A 22,102-nucleotide genomic window follows, 5' to 3' on the forward strand; every position below is an offset into this window, starting at 1 on the left:
TGAAGATTTTAGGAGTAAAGTAAGAAGAAAAAAGAAAAAATAATACAAAGTTACAGGTGTCTGTCAAGCATCTGCAAAACCCCCCCAAAAAACGGCTCTTTTCAGAGGGGAAATGGGGGACACTATTTAATTTTAAATTCACCATGCTCAGATTTTCAAGATGTCTGTGGACAGCGCATATTACAGACAGGGATTTCGTGGTGGAGAGGCATGCAAATGAGAATGAGCAGAGCAAGGGATTGGTCAATAAAGTTTATTGGGTGTGTTGTGTAAGGAGAGAGTTTGTAAGAAAGTCTTTTTTCTCAGAGAAGAACAGATGGCTATGGCTGTGTGTTTCAGAAAACAGATTATCTGGATTTTGGGAGACTCATGGATACATTGGTTGGAGGTGCATGCAGAATGCTGTGGCGTAGCTGCAGATCTTGGATTCCCTCATGTGGAAGTGCATTGGCATGGAGTGCGTGGAATGAAGTGGCTGGACTTGTGATACTTTGGAGACACAGCATCATCCAGACATAATTATAATTCATTGAGGAGGGAACAGCTTAGGACATGTGTCTGGAATTTCTTTGGAATTTGCAATGGAAGAAGGACTTGGGAAGGTCACAAACATTTTTCCAAATTCTCAAGTATTTTTTTCTCGTATTGCGCAGAGACAAATGTGGCTGCGTTCTTCTTCATTTGGTCCACAAATGGAGAAAGCGAGGAGCAATGTCAATAAGGCTGTGTGTGCCTTTTTAAGAGATGTTGGCATGTCCTCTTTTCACAATGAAAATATTATGTTTCGTACCACATACATTTTTCGCAGAGATGGAGTCCATCTTACTTATGCTGGCAATCAGATTTTTCTGAGAAATGTACAAAATGCATTGCAACCTTTTTTTGAATTGCAGCCATCCATTTTGCAGTAGGTGTTGACCATTTGAAGTTTTTTTAAACACAAACACCACCAAAAGGCTCTTTTCAGAGCCACCACTTCCTCCCAGAGAAAAGTACAATGGTTATGATAGGGCAGCACCCCAAAATTTTAGATGTCTGAAAACTGTCAGCGGACTTCTAAAAACACACAGGGCCCTGCTCCATTTATTTGCCACTTCTTTTTTTAAACTGTGAAAGGCTGCTCTGAAAAGAGCCTTTTTTTGGGGGGGTTTTGTTGTTTTATATATGTTTTTGGTTTTTTACACACAACACACTAGGAGATGAGGGGAAAGGAGGTTAAGGAAGGGACACCAACCACAGGGATAAGAAAGGGCAAGTGGAGAGAGGAAGATGTAGGGTGGGCCTTATTTAGCTGGTAGCATACCTACTCATGGTCCGTGATCGCAGTCTTGAAAGCACTCTGAAGACTCTCCCCCATGCAGAGTACTGCGTCGCAGTACATACACAATATTGTGACCCTCGAAAAGTAAGGGTCAAAAGTATCATGGATGGCCTGTGAGGCAGCTGAAGGGATGTGCTGTCCCACTGGAGTGTCTCTTGTGGTGACAGGAGCAGAAACAGAGGATGTTGTAGAGGAGCTCAACCTACTAAGTTTATCACAAGGTACAACCTTGCGAACAGCCACATCGTGGAACGACCTTAGGTGTCGCTTCATGGATGTCGTACCAAAGATGTACAAACCAGACCTCCCACGAATCAGCACCATTTTGCACTGGTTGCAGGTGACCTTGTTCGCACATGCTTTTGGTATGTCACCATGAATGGTAAACAACCACCACACCCAAGACTCACGGCGAGTGCTGGTAGTAGGCATTTCCACTACCTCATCCTCTTCCTCCGCCCCCTCTACATCCTCTCACCTGTTCCCCTCTGCAGGTCCTTGGGGAGGTGTTAGTGGTGGAGGGGGTGGGAATGGTTCTGAGGCACTAGTTGCACCAGCTGGAGCAGCAGCAACCACAGATGCCATCAGAACTGATGATTGGATGCAGCAAGAGCAGCAAAATCAGCAAGATCACCAACAGCCAAAATAGACAATGCTCTGTGAGGTATCCAGAAGCACAATGAGGATGAGCTTCTGGGGTGTGGCCTTTTACAGGGGTGCAGGTGCGCGCTGCATGGACAGCCGCGCTGTCCGCGGACAGATCGAAAACCCCAAAAAGGCTCAAACATTTCCACAAAGTATGTAGGAGGCCAGGGTCATTGTCTGGGACATGTGCAATGGTGAATTTTTACAGTAAAATACTTTGGATTGTCTAAAAAAGTACTTTAAAAATGTTTGGGGACGCAGATAGTGTCCGCAATAAGGTCTCCCGCTCAGCGTGGAGGTGGTCACATGATGATGTCGCGAACACGTCCGCGAATGGGACTAGTGTCCGTAGGACACCAAATGCGTAGGAACGGTTGTGCGCATGTGCGCAGGTGTTCTACGGACAGTGTTCTGGTCCTCAAACTAATTAAAAGTGTGACACACATTAGACGGACAGTTACGGACAGACGCGATGTCCGTAGGACTAATGGATGTGGTGCGCATGTGCGTAGATGTTCTACAGACAGTACGGACAGGTATAGTGTCCTTAGGACACCTCCATTTGGGTTAATTGAGGACATTCCGGACACCGAGTGTGTTCTAAGAACAGTTCCATGTTGCTTGCGGACAGTACGGACAGGTAGAGTGTCCTTAGGACACCTCCATTTTGGTTAATTGCGAACATTCCGGACACCAAATTTGTTCTAAGAACAGTTCCATCTTGCTTGCAGACAGTACGGACAGGTATAGGGTCCTTAAGACACCTCCATTTTGGTTAACTGAGGACATTCTGGACACCTAGTGTGTTCTAAGAACAGTTTCATCTTGCCTGCGGATAGTACGGACAGGTATAGTGTCCTTAGAACACCTCCATTTTGGTTAATTCCGGACATTCCGGACACCGAATGTGTTCTAAGAACAGTCCCATCTTGCTTGCGGACAGCACGGACAGGTATAGTGACCTTAGGACATCTCCATTTTGGTTAATTGTGGACATTCCAGACACTTGGTGTGTTCTAAGAACAGTTTAATCATGCCTGAGAACAGTACAGACAGGTATTGTGTCCTCAGGACACCCCCATTTTGGATAATTACGGACATTCTGGACACCTGGTGTGTTCTAAGAACAGTTTCATCTTGCCTGTAGACAGTACGGACAGGTATGGTGTCCTCAGGACACCCCAATTTTGGTTAATTGTGGACATTTCGGAAACCCGCGCTATCCGCGGACACCTTAACTACCTTTATAAAAAGAAAAACACAAAGGACTGAATTAAACCGCACATAATATTTTTTTTTAATCATATACAGATATAAAATTTATGAAAGAGACGGGGAAGCAGAAACTGACATAAATACAAGGGAATTAGGGGTTTGGAGAGGATGGATGGGAGAGGACGAAGCGATGGAAGACTCATCATAACTTTTTTCTTGGTGGTGAGGGTTTGAGGATAGATGACTGGGACATGGAGAGGGGGAACAGGTGCATGTGGGACAATGATATGTATTCTTTTCTTTTATGTGGTCCTCCACAAAATGTTTCAAAAGATTGAAATTTTCCATAAGCATATCCATTTTTTGTTCCATGCGCTGAGAGTATTTTCTAATGTCTCTTTTGCTGTATTATTTTCAATGTTTGTATGGTCTGTTAAAAATATATATATGTTAAGTACACATAAAGTAATGATTATTAATTTGCTTATATAGAGAAGTGTCTACCATTAGTATCACTGTATTCAGACATTTCCTCACGTGGGAAATTTTCTTCAAGCCATTCCAAAGTACTGGACATTTCTGTGTAAAAACAAATATATTACTTTTAGTGTATCAAATACAGAAAGTTTAGAAATATATAAGAAAAATGAAGTTTACTTACTAGTTTCTGGTAAATTGTGTTCTTACTGTTGTGTAGGTCTGCTGTTGCTCCTAGCTGTGCAGTTTCTGTGAGGTAATTATGTTGGGAGCATATCTTTTTTGTTTTGGTATATTCCATTTTAGTACATATGGTATTTAAATGGTTGCTTGATGTGCTACATATATAGGTTGCACTTCGTATTTATTATTACATATAATGTGTTTATGTGCTGCTTTTGTAACTTGTTCAGTGTTTATATGGCATGATAGAACAATCTAAGATGCCCCTTGAGTTTTTGGGTAGTTTGGTTGTTGTCCGCATCCGTCCGCTGACATATGCACAATCCGCGAACATCAAAATCACTAGCAGGGGTTTGGCATGTTCTATGTTACATGTATATAAAGTAAGGGAATCCTAGTAAACATCTATCAAATTCACATTATGAAAATGTATATTCAGTAAAAAAAAAAACTTTGATAAAGGGAAGTTATGTTATGTTGCTCTACTTAAAACCTATGACATTCAATAAAAAAAACTTTGTTAAAGGGAAGTTATGGTTAAGTTGCGCTACTAAAAACCTATGAAATTCAGTAAAACAACTTTGTTAAAGGGACGTTATGGTTACAAGTACAATCTAAAAAAAACTTGAAATTCGCCAGTTATGGTACGCTAAGCAATCATACCTCAAGCCACCACTGTGCATTTCCCAAGTCCTTCTTTCATTGCAAATTGCAAAGAAACTCCAGACACATGTCCTAAACTGTTCCCTCCACAATGAATTACAATTATGTCTGGATGTTGCTCTGTCTCCAAAGTAGCACAGAGAGGTAGCAAGTCCAACCACTTCATTCCACGTACTCCATGCCAGAGCACTTCCACATGTGGGAATCCAAGATCTACAGCTACTCCACAGCTTACTGCATGCATCTTCAACCAATGTATCCACGAGTCTCCCAAAATCAAAACAATCTATTTTCTGAAACACACAGCCATAGCTATCTGTTCTTCTCTCAGCAAAAAGAGTATCAGAGAAACTCTCTCCCGGCACAACACACCCTCTAAACTTTACTAACCAATCCCTTGCTCTGCTCATTCTCATTTGCATGCCTCCCCACACCAAAATCCCCAGATGTAACATGCGATATCCGCGGACTACCGCCATGTCCGCGGACATATTGTAACATGGACAGTCCTTCTACCATTTCCATTTCACTTTCTGTGCCATTCTCTCATTGGATATAGCTAAGCAATCACACGACCATCCACCAATCACATCCAAGACATCTACATCTAACTGCATCATCATAGATCAGCACTTCAAATGTACCGTTAATCTCTCTAAGTACAAGTGTCATATCATTGGAAAGCACCTTCTACAAGAAATACTGTACAAGTCTCCAAGATTTCCACTTGCAGCTGCATGCATATCCATATGCATGAACACAAACTACAGGTATGCATATTTTCTGTATAGTACATGTACAATTCTTATACATTCATATAAACAGATTAACTGACTTTTAGCTTGTATAACCTATAAAATGAACTTACTGTCAATTTTCCCCTCTCCTATAATCAACTGTCACTTCCAAACCTATCTGCTATTTAATTTCTTTTTACACACACATGTGCAAAGCATGTTGAACTAACATATTTAAAGTACAATATAAAGAGTTAACATACTCAAACAAAATTGCATGCACGCACTATGTTCAAATATCAAACAGCAATACTTGTATAAAAACATAAAAATCAATGTCTAAATTGAAATCAGTGCTATATACAAACAAAATTACTAATTTGTTTCCTTTACAATTGCAGTGAAGACCACTCTCCTGAAAAGAAGCAGTCGAATTTGAAGTACAAAGAACAACTAAGAAGAAACCTGTTCAATCCAGAAAAAAAGTAAGTTAAATACCACCATAATATTTGTACTATTACTCAAACACACTGTAAGGTTAATTCATGCTATTTCTGCGACTAAAAATAGAGATTGTGCACCATTCTGTCCACAAATCCCCATTTCTTAAACAGAGATTTACAGGCAGAATGGCGCACAAATTCCCATTTTTCGACACACAAATGACCCAACTCAGCCCCTAGAATTTTGATATTATAGAACAAACAACTGTTTTAATTGTATATCATTAGATTTACTATTTGTACTTATCCACACCACTAGCTTACTTTCTACTGTCATCTGAACCCCAGTTTAGTAGCACATAAATTCAAGAATACCCATCCCAACTAGTTGTAGTTGCCCAATGCACAATCACACACCATTACATACATCGTTATCATCATACTCAGACACTCATGCACACAGCACACATACATTGCAGAACACCCCAACCCATACCTTCTTTATTTTTTTCAACAGACCCTAAAGAATGCCTACCAAAAATCAAGTCCGTAGAAAGCAATGCAGAAGTAGAGCAAATGAAAATAGAAGTGTCCAAAAATAAGCATCCATCTCTAGCAGAGTTTGTAAAAAAAGTTCAAACAAAACAGCTAATACAGTCATTTAGCCAAACAAAACAAGCTTCAAGTACAGAAACTTTGCCTCCTCTATCAAAATGTAAAACAAAACCGAAAACATTTAACAGCAATTCAGCTACCACTACTGATAAAACTGCTCCTATAAATCTTGATATAGTGCCAAGTAAGCATACCAAAAAAAGTATTTTAGCAAAAATGTTCCGTCACAGAGTCCTTCAAAATCTTATAAAAACAGGAGAGAAATCAGGCACAACCCTTCAAACCTATCGTAGCAAATTCATCTTAGAAGCTTTGATAGACAGTACAATCCTTCTCAAAAGAAAGTTATTTATTTTAGTGATAAACAAAATGAAACCACTACCAAAACTAATAACTAAATACAAAAAAGACTTCTCAATAAACGAAATGTCAACAGAAATAACTTTTTTAAATATCTGTGGAGGTGAGTGGAGTCACACTACAAGCACAGAACCATATTTTAATGAAGAAGCATACAAACAGAAGCAAACAAATACAATTGCCATAAATAGCAGTGGACGAGGTTATGAAAAAGTTAATAATACTATAATGGAACAAGAAATACTACTTACAAAAATATCCCCCGAAAACTTAGAATTACATCTCAATAAAACTAAATCAGATTGTCTAGTATACAAATGGCCATGCACGTCAATGTGTAACATTCCCAAAAAATCTTTCAAATCTTTACGCCAATTCCTCAATCAATATGTGAAAGGCAAAGACAAAATCAAAATTAAACTACTGCAAAATATGGATGCCTGTCCAGTGCGCAAGTACACATGACTACAAGGACATTCATTGGCCTGTATTTCAGGACCTACTTGCAAAACCACCTTCCATTATATCAAAATGATATAAACACATCATTCAACTATAAGAAATCTAGTCTATAAACTGTACTATGCTAAAAGTCCTGCTTTAGCACTAGCCAATTTAAATATCATTCTTATACATGGTACAGAAAAAGACCTACTTGAAGAAATCGACTATATATAGAAAAAATATTTTGGAAGTGAAAGCCACTTACAGAATGAAATAGCTTTAAAACAAATTAGCAACAATTTGATGCATGGCAACCTTCCACTACACACATACAAAAAAGAAATACTGAAATTTAAAAGTACATCTGCTGAAGTATCAAACCATGTGTGTGTATGTTGCCGCAGAACTTTTTATAAAAGTAACACAAAAACTGTAGACCGAATATACACAATAGAAGACAATGAAAATTCTAAATGGTTGAATTAGCTCTCTACCTTATAGCAGAAAACAAATACAAAATAACTGACCCCTTAATACTTTGCAGTTACTGCACTACAAAACTTGACAACAACCAAACTCCTTCGCGTGCTATCACAAATAATTTTGAATTATTTCAACTACCAAAACCCCTACAACAACTCAATTTATATGAAAACATCATAATTCAAACAAAGCACCCCTTTCAAGCAATAATACGCCTTCAACCAAAAACAGCAAAATGTCCTCCCTCTGAATTAGTGAAAGGTATTCGTGGAAAAGTAGTGTATTTACAATTAGATCTAAAACAAAATGTGCACACTCTGGGAGTGCAATGTCCAATGGAGCAATCTTTAATTATCTTAGTAAATGGTGTACCTACAAAAGACAAAAAAATGTGTCAACAACTGATAGATTTACATAAAGTTAGACAAGCCTTGCAATATCTAAAAGACAATAATGAATACTACAAAAATATTAATATTGAAGAAAACTTGAAGGAAACCACTGAAATAATTCAAGAGTCACCAGAAGCTGGTCAATTTGAGCTTCTAGATCCTGCTACAGTATTCAATACTTTAGACCATTATACAATTCATCCATTCCACTCTAATGACACTGTAGAAGATGCACTAGAAACGTACCAAATGCAACAAACAAAAGGATCACCAATCAGCATATGGGAAAAAAGTATAGAAGCATGTGCTTTTCCTGTACTCTTTCCTACTGGCAAAGGAGGAAGATATGATGATAGACCTATTCAAATAACATCATCAGAATACCGCTCGTTACGGATGCATTCTGAAGATTCCAGATTTAGACAAAATGTGGAATACATATTCCACCTACTCTTTGAAAGTGAACTAGCAACCTTATATTACGGAGTTGCACACACATTAAAATCAGGATCCAACTTTCAAAATATGTCAGCTACAGGATTATTACAAAAAGTGCAACAAAAAGATGAGGTTTTACAATCAAGTATTACAAATCTATTAGCAAATATGCGTGGTACTAAAGAGTACTGGTTTCAACGTCATGGAGATGTACGTTGTATGATAAGAAACCTTGGCCCACCCACTTGGTATGTTACATTAAGTTGTGCAGAATATGCATGGGAAGATTTACATGATTTCCTAAACATATCAAACAAAAACAAAACAAACATAGACATACTAACACCTGGAGAACTTTGTTCTCTAGATCCTGTTAATGTTTCAAGATATTTTCACCATCGCTTCATTGCTATGATGCACTTTATTTGTAATAAAACTGTTCCTCCCCTCGGAGAAGTGCAACACTTCTTTTGGAGAAAAGAATACCAAGCCAGAGGAGCACCACATATCCACATGCTTTTATGGATTAAAGATGCTCCTAAATTTTGTCAAGACAATGACGCCACTGTGTTACAGTTTATTGAAAAATATGTCACTTGTGAAATTCCATCAGAAGCAACAAATAGTGATCTTCATGCACACATTTTACATTTTCAAAGACACAAATGTGGCAAATATTGTCGTTGCAAATATAAAAACAAAGGGAAATATTACACTAAATGCCGCTTTGGTTTCCCTGGACCGGTTACAAAAACAGGTCAAGTAATCAACTTCACGTCTTCAGTTAGACATAGGGCCTCATTACACGGATGGCGGTAAGGGTTTACCGGTACCGGTATTTTACCGGTACCAGTAAATCCTTACCGCCATACTACGAGGTCCCTTTGCGGGTTGAGGAATTTAACGCCTGCTTTTTGCAGGCGTTAAAAACCAACCCGCAAAGGGACCAGGGAGCTAATTACGGTACCGCAATTTGCGGTACCGTAATTAGTGGCTTCCCCATTCCCATAGAGCCCTATGGGGCAAAAATTGGAATGGGGAAGGGCAATGGTGGAAGGGGGAATTAACACCCCGCCAACCTTGGAATAGGGCGGTAATTCCCTTTTCCACCAAGGCAGTGCCGGTATTTTACCGGCATGAACCATGGCGCTAATAGCACCATGGTTCACCGCCATCGGTGTAATGAGGCCCATCGTGTTAAAGGTAAATCACCTAAAAATACATATTACACAAAAAGAACAGAAGAAGAAATATATATCAATGATTAAAATGCAATCATTGCCCACTTATGGAATGCAAACATAGAAGTGCAGTACATTGCAGACAATTCCACTGCAGTTGCACGATATGTTACAGCATACTTAAACAAAGCAGAAAAAACAGAGCTCCAAGAAATTATACAGCTTGAGCATAAAAATGCTCTCCCATAGAGAATGTGGCTCCTATGAAGCAGCAGATTGTCTAACTTGTACTGCTTTGTATGGACAATCTGAAAATATAGCATGGCTATGTCGTGGTCCTGCTAAATCTAGAAAAAGAGTTCTCAAATCATACGACAATATAGAAACAATAGCTAAACATGATCCCAACAGCCAAGACATTTTAAAAAACAATTTACTGGACACATACTACCCAAACAGAAGTACTACTTTGAAAACCATGTGTCTATACCATATAGCTCAAAACTTCACATACAAAAATGATATAAAACCCGATAAAAAAATGTAAATACAGAGTGTCAAATTGTGAAGGCAGCTTAGTAAAACCCACCAAACCAAATTGAATTAATCATATCAAATTGTCATTAAAGACTCCTCAACATAAATAACTATATTACATTTCCCTACTGCAACTCTTTAAACCATGGAGAAAAGAAAAAGAAATACTAGATAACTATGACTCCTTTGAAGATTCTTTCAAAGCAAGTGAATGCACTATAACCGATGTAAACTTTACACAGTACAAAAGAATGTGCACAATGAACAGCAACACGAAGAACAACTCCAGGCCCAACTAGATAAGGATACTCCTGACATCATTCAACCTTCTGTAACAGGAAGCCAAGAACCACTGGGAGAGCCACTAATAACAAATGAGTAAGAATTAGCTATGACGGAAGTAGAAAACACCATGTGTCAGTATGAAGATAAAGAATACTTATCTATACTACACGCAAAACTAAACAATGAGCAATGTAGCATTTTTCAAGAAGTAACAAAAGAAATTGCACATAGTGTACAACATGAAAACAAAGAATTCACCTGGCAAAATTACAAACCTATACAACTGTACGTCAGTGGTGAAGCTGGTTCTGGCAAAACATTCTTAATCAAAATCATCAGTAAATTCCTTCAACAATTGACAAACAAGAAATTGTCAGCTGTTGTCACTGCACCCACAGGTTTAGCTGCCTGCAACATAGGTGGTGTCACTTTACACCGATTAATACTCCTGCCAGTAGAACACCAAAATAAATTAGACTATTACAAACTTTCCACAGAAGCTGCAATGGAACTTCGCAGAGTATTAAAACAAATGAAAAACCTACTAATAGATGAAATGAGCATGGTCTCCAACCTAATGTTGGCTTTGATTCACCTCAGATTACAAGAAGTACTCAAAACAAACTATGAAGAGCTCTTTGGAGGAAAACACATTATTGTTTTTGGAGATCTTCTTCAATTGACACCAGTGAAAGGTGAGCCTATTTTTAAAACCTTAGGACACAAACTCTGCTGTAAAACTGTTGGCAGCATTGGAAATGTCAACCTTTGGCAACATTTCCAATACAGAGAATTAACATAAAACATGCGGCAATCTGCAGATCTCACTTATGCCAACATCTTAAAAAGTATTAGAGTTGGTATATTAGCGCAAGAAACACAAGCAATATTGAAAACCCAGCACATTCTTGCACTTTATGATGAAAATGCATGTACTACGGATGTTATGGAACAATTAGCCCACAAAAATGTCAATTGTATGGGGTTAATGCCACCTCTTGCAAGCTGTTTCAAATTAAATTAAACAATGTTAAAAAAAGAAATGCAACCAATAATTGAAATTAGTGCCGCAGACAAACTAGACATACATGGAATGACACTACCAATGTGTGAACAAGCCACAATGAGACTAAATAGTTTAGAAAATTCAATCTCCAACACAGCTGGATTGGAAAAAATATAAAAATTATCTTTAAATTGCAGAGTAATGCTTAAACGTAACCTTGACATAGATCAAGGACTAGTTAATGGAGCATTGGGTACAGTTGTTGGCTTTCAAACATACCCACGTGACAACAACATTCAGTTTATCAATATTCTCTTTGACAAACTTTCAGAAGTGAAAAGGATAGGATGCCCAACAGCTCGTTTCCTTCTCTTCAAAGACATGTATGTACGCAAAGAACAATTTTCTCTAACTCTTGCATACGCAGTCACCATTCATAAATCACAAGGTCTAACCCTAGACAAAGCATTGATAGACATTGGTAACACAGGGCCTCATCACCCCCGGTGCTATTAGTGCCAGATCACGGGTTTGGCGGTAATGGAATTCCCCATTCCCCACTAAGCCCATTCGGGAATGCCCCATTCCCCATTGGGCTCAATGGGGAATTTTCGCGCTCTTACCGCCGGCGGATTTACTGCCGGTGGTCATAGCGCGAATTTTCCGCGGATTTTCCGCGGATTTCCCCCCAGCTCAGAGCTCAGGTAATAGAGCGACCGCTGGATTTAAGGGTTACCGCCAAACTCGTGATGAGGCCGACAGTCTTTAAAGAAGGCATGAGCTATGTAGCACTATCACGCTTACGTACACTTGACTGTCTATTTTTAATCAACTTTGATGCAAGTAAAGTAAATGCTGATATTCCTTGCATTTTAGAATACAATAGACTTTGTTCTCTATACACCCCCCATCTAAAAACATATCCTGTTCCACAAAAAGTAAAATATTCTAAAAGAAAACTAAATCAAACAGAAATGCAACAGGATGTCACTGCAAATCCTCCAAAGAGAATAAAAAAAACTAATACTTCATCAAGTACCACAAACAAAACAAAAAAAAAACTATTAGGGAAAGTAAACCAGGTACTTCTTCAAAAAAGGAAGACAAACTCAAAAAAAAAGCACTCAGATATATAACTACCTGGTCCATTTAAACTTTCAAATGTAATTGGTGTAAGTTGCTACGCAAATGTAGCAATGAATATTCTATTTCAATTACCACCAATTGTTGACAACATTTACTTACACAGTACAGAAACATTTTGTTTCCAAATGTTAGTACTTCATAGAAACGCAACAAACAATCCTGACAACACGTATAGTGTTTATGGAATAAGACAACAATTGGACTACTGTGCTGGAATGGTGAAATTCACTATAAACTCACAGGAGGATCCACAAGAAATTCTAATGTACTTACTACAAGTACTGGAAAACAAAAACATATCTATAAATGAAATGTTCCAGATTTCATACATGTGGAAACATACATGCACTCTCTGCAGCAATGTGACACAAGAACAAATCCCCAATGACCGCTTCGTGTATGTATCAATACCTAATTGTGAATCTGTTCCATTTCAGCAACTTGTAAAAAATGCAAACCATGGTAGATTATGTACTACCTGCAATTCGGATAATCGCTCCACCTTACTAATACAAACACATAGTAAATATGTAATACTAATGCTTCTACGTTACAATGCAGATGGTACCAAAAACAACTGCAAGCTGACTGGATTCACACATGGTCAAGTATCACTTGGTAAGAAAACCTTCACAACAATAGGTATAATCTACCACACAGGAGCCACAACCAATGCAGGTCACTATACTGCATATATAAAAAAAATGTGGATGGTTCGAATGTAATGATAGTACCATTACTCTAAAGCAGAGATTACCTGCAAATCTTACAAACGCTTATTTAATCTTCTTAAAACCAAAATGTATTAACTCAACTGTACTTAAACATTAACTAAACTTCTATTAAAAAACTATAAACTGTTACAATATGCCAACAGCTATATATCTGCCCCAAAATTCTACAACAACTAAACAGATAAATGAATACTACTAAATTATATCAAAAAATAGATAGTTAGAATACGCCAACTGGTATCTAACAGCCCCAAGATTTTACAATAACCAAACAGATAAAAAAATACTACTTCATTATAAAAAACTGTAAACAGTTAGAATATGCCAATAGGTATCTAACGGTATCTAACTGCCCCAAGATTCTAAAACAACTAAACAGATACATGAATACCATTAATTATATAAAAAATAGACAGTTAGAATATGCCAACTGGTATCTAACTGCCCCAAAATTTTACAATATCCAAACAGATAAATTAATACCACTAAATTATATCAAACAATAAACGTTAGAGTACACCAACTGGTATCTAAGTGCCCCAAGACTTTCAATATCCAAACAGATAAATCAATACCACTTCATTATAACAGAAAATACACAGTTACAATAAGTCAACAGGTATCTAAGTGCTCCAAAAATCTGCAACACGCCAATATATAGAGCATTAGCCAGAAACAACACGTGAACACTGAAAACAATCAAACAAATAGACTGTATCATAACAAAAAAAGGTTTTTATTTTTAATCCAACATGGATTTTGTTTTTCTCCCATAGACCCAATGATTTTAGCAACAAACATAGAAACTGAGCAAATTGCACAGTATACTGGTTTGTAATCTACTAAATATGAGGGTAAAAAAAAAATGTTGATTATTCAATGTTATAAGTCGTTAAAAAATACCAATACTAACATGATCTTTTCTTTTATCACAGAAATTAACAAGGAATACATGTACTCCAGTTACTAAACCAAACAGTAAGTGTATTTTAATAAGTACAACCACCACAGCATATCACACCCATAGTGTCTTATAACTTTGTTGCTTATAAATTTGTTCTTGGATCCCAAAGTTATAAGCCACTATGGGTGTGATATGCTGCAGTGGTTGTGGCCAGGGCATAGAGTCTTGGGTGAATGGCCATATGCACGAAATAACCCCAAACGAAGCATGGATTGCGATTCAACGCTTTGTGCACAAGTTGTTTTGGACCTGTTAGATATATTTTCTGGAGGAGTTACACCTAATGCTATAGTATTTTATTATGGTGGTAAATAGTGGTATGTAACTGTGCTAAAATATCTCTTGTGAAAATGTGTTGGCATATTCCTTTTACCGTGATAGGACTCACCTCAGAGTATAGCCTAACCACTGTTTTTACTACCCGGGTCACTCTCTGCACAAGGTAATGGACTTGTAACACTCATTAGGTGACAGTATTTCGACCTGCCAGCAGTTTATGTACAATACTGCTGTATGCTCTAATAGCCAAAAAACAAAATATATATATCACATCATAAGGAAATACTTTTACACAAACCAAAGCAGGCACTTCTAAGACTCTCTTATTAGAAAAGAAAATCTGCTTCAGATTTTACCACCTGTGGTAAAGTGAATTATCACCTAGGGTAAAATAAGCCTATGCCCTGTCGAACCTTAGTCTATGTGCTAATAAAATTTCAGTCATATAATAAAAACACAGCCATATGGCCATGCACCCAAGACTCTATGCCCTGGCCACAACCACCGCAGCATATCACACCCATACAGTCAAACATTTTAACTCTGCCATATGGGCACTTTTAATGTCCGCGGACATGATGAGTGTTCTTAGAACTTGCCTACGAACAGTACGGACAGGCATAGCGTCCTCAGGACACACCCATTTTGTTTATTTACGAGCATCCCAGGACACATGATGTGTTCTTAGAACACTTTCAACTTGCCAGCAAACAATACGGACAGCGTCCTCAGGACACCCCCATTTTGTCCGTTTACGAACATTTCAGGACACTGCATGTGTTCTTAGAACAGTTTCAACTTGCTGGCGAACAAAACGGACAGGCATACGGTCCTCAGGACACACCCATTTTGTTTATTTACAAACATTGGAGGACACCGCGAGTGTTCTTAGAACAGTTTCAGTTTGCTTGCGAACAATGCGGACAGATGTAGCGCCCTCAGAAAACCCCCATTTTGTTTATTTACAAACATTCCAGGACACTTATGTGTTCTTAGAACAATTTCAAATTGCTTGCGAACAGTACGGACAGGTATACCGTCCTCAGGATTCCCCCATTTTGTTTATTGACAAACATCCACCGTCCTCAGGACACCCCCATTTTGTTTATTGATGAACATCCCAGGACACATGATGTGTTCTTAGAACAGTTTCAACCTGCCTGCGAACAAAACGGACAGGCATACCATCCTCAGGACACACCCATTTTGTTTATTTTCGAACATTTTAGGACACCGCGTGTGTTCTTAGAACAATTTCAACTTGCCAGGACACCCCCATTTTGTTTATTTACGAACATCCCAGGACACATGATGCGTTATTAGAACAATTTCAACTTGCCACCGAACAATACGGACAGCGTCCTCAGGACACACCCATTTTGTTTATTTACGCACATTGCAGGACACCCCGAGTGTTCTTAGAACAGTTTCAGATAGCTTGCGAACAATACAGACAGATGTAGCATCCTCCGAACACCCCCATTTTGTATATTTACAAACATCCCAGGACACTTCATGTGTTCTTAGAATAATTTCAACTTGCTTGAGAACCGTATGGACAGGCATACCGTCCTCACGACACCCCCATTTTGTTTATTGACGAACATCCACTGTCCTCAGGACACCCCCATGTTTATTGAAGAACATTCCAGGACACATGATGTGTTCTTAGAACAGTTTCAACTTGCCTGCGAACAAAACGGACAGGCGTACCGTCCTCAGGACACACCCATTTTGTTTATTTTCAAACATTTCAGAACATCCGCGTTGTCTGCGGACAAAGTGAACACAACAGGGGGGTCTACCACCTAAATAAATACAACATTTAATCCATCTCTTACTCCCCCACCCTCCCCAAACACTTTTACACACCAACACACTCTACTAAATAGTATTTTTTCCACCAAGGTTCACTGCGCTGTCCGCGGACGTCCGCAAATCCAAGATGGCGGGCGTTCCCGAAAATCTGACGCGCTCCACGCTCTTCACCGTCCAATCAGCGAACACGTTCCATGTCCTGGGACATGAAAGCCGGTTGGCCAATCAGGACACTGTCCGCGGAGCGGACAGGGAAGTGTGTCCGTGGACCGAACATAGATATCACACATTTTTTGTGACCTACTTTTTGGTCATTTAAAAAAAAAATACTGGACGGATTTTCACCAAATTAGCAAAAGCACGCTTTCGGGACCAAGCCGCTGCCCCTGGTCCAAATTTGGTGAAAATCCATCCAGCGATTTGGGCTGTAGGCGTGAGCAAAGTTTTTTCCCCCCTGGACCAAACCTCACCAAACTTTGCAAAGAAATTCAGTGACCCATACACTTTTTTTGCAAAGTTTGGTGAGGATTCGTCCAGGGAGAGCGAAGTTATAAGCCACCCAAAAAGGGCTCTTCCTATGGAAACAGCAACTTAACCATAACTACACAGCCACTACCATGTCCGGGGGGGGCAAAGTTATAAGGGGGGTCCCAAAACTTCTTTTTTTCCCATAGACTGAATGGGGAAAAAACTTTAATGTCCGCAGATATTAAAAGAGTTTGCGGACATCAAATTCAGTAGAGGGGGTTCAGTATGTTCTATGTTACTTCTACATAAAGTCAGAGTTATTATTGTTAAGTTGCGCTATTAAAAACCTATGAAATTCAGTAAAAAACTTTGTTAAATGGACGTTATGATTAAGTTAGGTTACTAAAAACCTATGAAATTCAGTGAAAAAACTTTGTTAAAGGGACGTTATGGTTCCAAGTAAAACCGAAAACCCCCTGAAATTTGCCAGTTATGGTAAACTAAGCAACCATAACTTGCGCCACCACTGTGCACTGCTAAGACTAGCACCCACAACATCAAAGATCACATCACAAATGCCATTGATGACATCACTGATGACATCACATGTCTGTCTCCCTCTTTTTTCCTTTATTGACATATCTAGGCCACATGGTTTTCTTCAGTAACAGTCAGGAACTAAAAATTATAAACGTACTGTATTTGTAGACTTATCATTCAAGTATGTTCTTACAGTAATTCCCTTAGGGTCCAGTCATATCATATGAAACATATACATATGGGAAGACAAAAGCTTGAAAAACAGCAATCCTTTCTGTGCATGAAGATAATCAGTAGAATTATCAGCACTTTCTGATAGTTCTGTTGTTTTTTTGTATTACTTTATTTTCCCTGTATATGCTCACATTTGTAAATAACAAGGGGGGTCCTGGGAGACTCTCTGCCAGACATGAGTCCTGGTTACAAGAGCCTTACCCAGAGTCTTTAGCTCACTATCTTTCACAGAGAAGAAATATCCCAAGCATATCAGTCTTTGTCCTGCCCTGGAGCAGTCCAGCACCGAAATGCTAGGCAATTCTCCCCTGAACAATAGTACCAACAGCAACCCCAGACACGTGTTTCGGTCTGTTGAACCTCATCAGTAGGACCCCCCTTGTTAATATGCTCATATTTGTATACATTGTACTCACACTACTTTTCTTAGGGTCCAGTCACATCATGTGATACATATACATAGGGTAAATAGCAGCTTTGAAACAGAGCAATCATTTATTTGCATAAAGATAATCAGTTAGGTTATGAATTGTTTCTGCTACTACTTCTGCTTTTTTGCTTACTTCACTTTCCCTGTATATACCCATATTTGTATGTGTTATTGTGTCTTTGTGTTTTGTCTGTAATAATGCAATTATGTTATACGTGGGTTTTATTAGCTACTTATTACGTATTTCACAGTACACAAAACTCTAATAAGAAAACAGTTATCATTTCATTATTCAACATATCAACATTATGAATATTATACCTTCATCATGTATGCTGCACACAATGCCTATGTTTCTGCATGAGTACCTTAGTATACTGGATAGAACTTCATAATAGCATGCTATTTATATCAATGCATTGCTTAATGCACTAATTAGCTCTTGATATTTATTCCAATGATCTTTGACACTTTTTTCTCAACATTATAATAAGAATCTCTTTTACAGACATTTCATGAAAAGTAAATGCACATGTGATGTCATCAGTGATGTCATCAGTGACATTTGTGATGTCATCTTTGGTGTTGTGGGTGTTAGTCTTAGCAGTGCACGGTGGTTGCGCGAGTTATGGTTGCTTAGCTTACCATAACGGGCGAATTTCAGGGGTTTTTCAGTTTTACTTGGAACCATAACATCCCTTTAACAAAGTTAACATTATATATATTTGAAAACAAGCTGGCTGTATTTTTATTATATGACTGAAATTTTATTAGCACATAGACTAAGGTTCGACAGGGCATAGGCTTATTTTACCCTAGGTGATAATTCACTTTACCACATGTGGTAAAATCTGAAGCAGATTTTCTTTTCTAATAAGAGAGTCTTAGAAGTGCCTGATTTGGTTTGTGTACAAGTATTTCCTTATGATGTGATATATATATTTTGTTTTTTGGCTATTAGAGCATACAACAGTATTGTACATAAACTGCTGGCAGGTCGAAATACTGTTACCTAATGAGTGTTACAAGTCCATTACCTTGTGCAGAGAGTGACCCGGGTAGTAAAAACAGTGGTTAGGCTATACTCTGAGGTGAGTCCTATCACGGTAAAAGGAATATGCCAACACATTTTCACAAGAGATACTATAGCACAGTTACATACCACTATTTACCACCATAATAAAATACTATAGCATTAGGTGTAACTCCTCCAGAAAATATATCTAACAGTTCCAAAACAACTTGCGCACAAAGCATTGAATCGCAATCCATGCTTCGTTTGGGGTTATTTCGTGCAGTAGATATTTAAATATTTGACAGAGAAAGGGTGCCCTCTTCTCAAAAATAGATAGCTACATTTCGGGGATTCAACCAAAACTGTTTTTCTTTAGAAATGAAACAACCTTCATTTTGTTTTTCTCTCAATGCGATAGATAACCATGGCTATTGCCGAGGATATGCGAAAATTAAATGCGGGAAAACAGCTATTTGCAAGTCAAAAAACATGCAAATGCTATCAGGCTAGAGGAGGGGAGGGTGGCGATAGACCACCAAGTTATATATGGGAGTTGGCAGGGTCTTGGGACTGAGTTTGCAACAAAAAGCTTTCTGTACAATCAGCAATAGCCACGAATAGCTGACATCTCAAAGCAAACTGTGTCACATTAACAGTGTGTGTTGTGGGGGGAAACTGAGAGGGCAGGGGAGGTGAGGAGCCCATCTGGGTAATGGGGGGAAATGGCAACGATGAGGGGGGCACTTGGTGAGGGCCTGGAGATGCAGGAAAGCATTTTATTTTCTGCCGCTGTTTTTCCAATATTTGCAGCTATATTTGTGGCAATAGAGGACTATAGATAGCCGATGCTATGTGTAGTTCAGTACCCGTGGTTACAGTTTTTTTTTAAAAAAGGATCTTTTTACAGCTGTAGTGACATCAGGGATGAAAATAAAACTTGCTTTGTCCAAAGGCCATGGCCAGTAACAAGATTGCCATCCAGGTCTCCCTTTGATACAGTAACCAGGAGAGACCCTGCTTAGCTTCAAAGTGAGGAAGGTGCCATCCTCCTCAGGCCATGGTGCCCAATAAGTGAGCCAAAGTTACAAGACCACTTAGAGAAATGGGCTGGCCCTTTCCTTACTTCAAAGCTAAGCAGGAACAGTCCCGGTTACTGCATGGAGGGGTGAGCAAATGGGCATCCGCAATATTATTTATTTTGTCGTGCTACTGTCAGTCCATGAAGGTTTTGCACTAAGAGACAATGTGTGCCTTTTGCTCAAATGCATTCTGGTATTTGTAGTCCCCCAGTCAATAATAAAAAAAAAGATATTTTGACAGCAACAGTGTGTTTGCTATCGCTGCAGTAATTGGGACGAACCCTACTTAGCTTCAAAGTGAGGAAGGGGTCACCCCAGTAAGGCCATGTTGCCTAATAAATGTTCCCACCTATCCAGACCACTTAGAGAAACATGGCCTAAGGGGTCTAGATCCTTCCTTGCTTAGAAACTGAGCAGGGTCGGACCTGGTAACTGCTTGGAGACAGTCCACAGTCCCGAAGGTTGTGTGACTGCAATTTTATTAGCACATATTCTAAGGTTCAACAGGGGATAGGCTTATTTTATCCTAGGTGATAATTCATTTTACCTCATATGGTAAAATCGGAATCAGATTTTCTTTTCTAATAAGAGAGTCTTAGAAGTGCCTGAGTTGGTTTGTGTACAAGAATTTGCTTATGATATGATATATATTTTGTATTTTGGCTATTAGAGCATTCAGCAGCATTGCACATAAACTGCTGGCAGGTCGAAATACTGTTACTTACTGAGTGTACCAAGGCAAGTACCTTGTGCAGAGAGTGGGCTAGATCCTTCTTTGCTTTGAAACTAAGCAGGGTCAGACCCGGTTACTGCATGGAGACAGTCCACAGTCCCGAATGCTGTGTGTTTTCCTAGTTTTAAATTTAAATATCTCATAACGCACGGCATCCACTTATTTTTTTTAAAACAGTGCTACTGTCAGTCCTTGAAGGTTTTGCAGTCAAGACAATTTCTTTGTCTTTTGCTGAATTGCATTCTGGTATTTGTAGTCTTCCAGTCATGATGGGAGGAATAATGCCACAATTGTACACTTTTGCCTAACATAGTTCTATAAGGATTTATTTATTTGTGTGGCACTATGGTATGTGTAATTTTCAGGTTATCCTTGTAAAGCAGAATATTGTTGAAATACAGACATGGGGTGAGAAGGGCATATGATAAGGGGGCAAGTAAGTCATGAGTATTTGCCCACGATGTGGCAAGAGAGTTTGCAATCCTGGACACTGTCAAGTTATTTTCCCCTAATTTTGGCAGCTTTTCAGGGCACAAGTAAAGGACATGTGGGAAGGCAGCGTAACTTTTCTTCAGAGGACGGCTGCACCCCCTTGTTTTTTTTTAGGTTGGCAAGCATGCTCAAGTATTTGGCTACCACGATTTTACTCAGGTTGTCATGCCCGCTTGCAGGCGCTTTCTCAAAAGACCACAAGCACTTGCTTCGTATTGGGATTTAGTTTTCCATGGAATATTCCACAAAAGATTGCTGGGTGAAAAAGTTGAGCACCTTTTATACTTTGCCAGCATATGTATTGGAACATTTCTCCCTAGGTTATTTTTCTGGTGTCCATAACTTTTTTTTAAAGTCCAATGTTCTTTTGTTTTGTGCACTTTCTTCTAAGGGGAAGGTCAATTGATCTACATGCAAGTTAAAACTGTTCTAAGAACATGTGCAGTGTCCGGGTTGTCTGTAATGAACCAAAATGGAGGTATCCTAAGGACACTATACCCGTCCGTACTGTCCGCAGGCAAGATGGAACTTTTCTCAGAACACATTTGGTGTCCTGAATGTCCGCAATTAACCAAAATGGAGGTGTCCTAAGGACACTATGCCTGTCTGTAAGGTCCTCAGGCAAGTTTAAACTATTCTAAGAACATGCGTGGTGTCCGGGTTGTCCGTAATCAACCAAAATGGGGGTATTCTAAGAACATTGTGCCTGTCCGTACTGCCTGTAGAACATCTACGCACATGCACA

Source organism: Ambystoma mexicanum, chromosome 6q, assembly GCF_040938575.1.
Source record: "Ambystoma mexicanum isolate Mex_15411 chromosome 6q, UKY_AmexF1_1, whole genome shotgun sequence".
NCBI classification, from domain to species: Eukaryota; Metazoa; Chordata; class Amphibia; order Caudata; family Ambystomatidae; genus Ambystoma; species Ambystoma mexicanum.